Genomic DNA, 2,367 nt, shown 5'->3' with positions numbered 1-2,367 from the left:
ATTCACTTTTCAATAAATGATGAAGGTGAAATATGAAGTTTAAAAAAGAATAAATAACCTCTGGTTTACAATGGTACCTGCAAGCCAACAAACTGGAAACAGACAACATAACACATAATACAAACAACATGAATACAGACGACAAACTGGTGGTGGCCAAAGGGGAGGGGGAGGGGGGAGATGGCTGAAACAGGTGAAGGGGATTAAGAGGTGCAAACTTCCGCTTCCAGAATGCAGAAGTCATGGGTATGAAAGGCGCAGCATGGGGGGCACAGTCACCCCCACTGTAGTGGCACTGTGTGCAGACAGTGCGGGCACTTATCGTGGTAAACAGAGCTTACTTTGTACTGTTGCCGAATCACTATACTGCGCACCAACAAATCAACCAACAAATAAAATGGAGGTGTGTTCAAAACATGGCACTTGCCTAGCAGATTTGAGGCAATCTCTCCAATCTCCTTTCTCAGATGCACGTGAAAAGGCAAATTTCAAAACGTATAAAAGTTGGGGTGCCTGGGTGGGTGGCTCAGTAGGGTTTAAGTGTCCAACTCTTGATTTTGGTTCAGGTCATGATCTCCCCATTCATGAGTTCAAGCCCCACCATCAGGCTCTGAGTTGGCAGTGCACNAATGACAGACGCAGCCAGGGAGATTTCTAGAGAGTGTGAAGATAAAACTTCGTGGTCCAAGAATTAAATACACAAGTTGCATTCCATTCCTGAGGGGAAATGACTGTTAGGTTCGGATACCGAAGTGCTCAGAAATCACACTGCTCACATACACCCCGGAGAAAAGAAACGAAAATAAAAACTCAAAGATGTGCTACATGAGACACACCAGCGAAACGAAATTAGAGCTCAAACACTGGAAAAGTAGGGCTCCAAAGGTCAGTAAGGGGTGATATAAAGAGCGATGGTAATTTTTTTAAGTCACTTCTAAAACTATAAATGAACACAAATTTAAATTACAGTAATGTTAGTACTCGAAAATTTTAAATCACCTGAAAATTTTAAATCACATATCTTGCACAGTGCCTGATTTGAAGATAAAACTATAACAGCCACTGTATCCTCTTTAAAACGTAATCACAGGGATGATGATAGATAGGTCTAGGGCCTTGATGATGGTGATTTCACGAGTATATACTTATCTCCAAACTCATCAAGTTGTACACCTTAAATAAGTACTGCTTTTTACATGTCNCCAAACTACAAATCAAGCAAATTTATGTTACCTTTTATTATAAAACAAGTAATAATGAAAATAATAGTGCGAGCATTTATGTAGTACTTATGTAAAATGCCAAGCACTGCTTATTTGGTGTTTTACACACATTAACTCATTTGATATTCACAATAACCATTTGAGGTGGGTATTATTATTATTTTCAAGTTCAGGAAACAGGCACAAGGAAGTTAAGTGACTTGCAAGGCACAGAGCTAGTAACTATAAACACTAGACACAATGTAAGGGTCTTTGTTCTCATCATTTCTTTTTTATTAATGTTTTATTTGTTTTTGAGAGAGAGAGACAGAGCATGAGCAGGGGAGACACAGAGAGAGAAGGGAGACACAGAATCCTAAGCAGGCTCCAGGCTCCAGTCTCCGAGCTGTCAGCACAGAGCCCGAGGCAGAGCTCGAACTCACAAGCCATGCGATCAGGACCTATGCCCCATTCACATCATTTCTATTTAACATTGAATGAGGACCTACACAGTATAATCCATAAAGATAAGAAATAAAAGTCATCAAAAAGGTGGTCAAAGTGTCTTATTCACACACATGAGTGTTTATACAGAAAACTCTAATGCATGTATAAAACAACCACTAGAAATAAGTGAAATTGGCAGGATTACTAGATACAAAATAAATACCCCCCCCCCCCCCAAAAAAAATCAGTTGTATTTCTCTATTTTAGAACCAAACAATTTGAAAGTAAAAGTTTGAAAACCCCACCTACAAGAGCATCAAGAAAATAGTAGACACATACTTAACAAATGATGTTAAAGACCTGTAAACAGAAAACTACAAAGCATTACTGAAAAAAATTAAAGTAGATGAAGATAAATGAAAGATCCACCACAATCAAACATTGGAAGATTCAATGTTTTCATATCAATTCCAATATTTTGGTGGAAGTGGAAATTGACAAACTATAATTTATACGGAAAAACAAAATGTAAGTAAAACAATCTTGAAAAGAAGAACAAATGAACAAGTACTCTCATTTCAAGATTTACTATAAAGCTACAGTAATCAAGAGAGTGTTATAGTGGCATAAAGTTAGATACATAAATCAATAAAACAGAAGAGGGAATTCAGAAATAGAGCCACACATACACCATCAATTTATTTTCAACAAAAATGCC

This window comes from Crocuta crocuta, unplaced genomic scaffold, assembly GCF_008692635.1.
Source record: "Crocuta crocuta isolate KB4526 unplaced genomic scaffold, BGI_CrCroc_1.0 scaffold581, whole genome shotgun sequence".
In the NCBI taxonomy this organism is placed as follows: Eukaryota; Metazoa; Chordata; class Mammalia; order Carnivora; family Hyaenidae; genus Crocuta; species Crocuta crocuta.
This window is presented reverse-complemented; position numbering follows the sequence as displayed.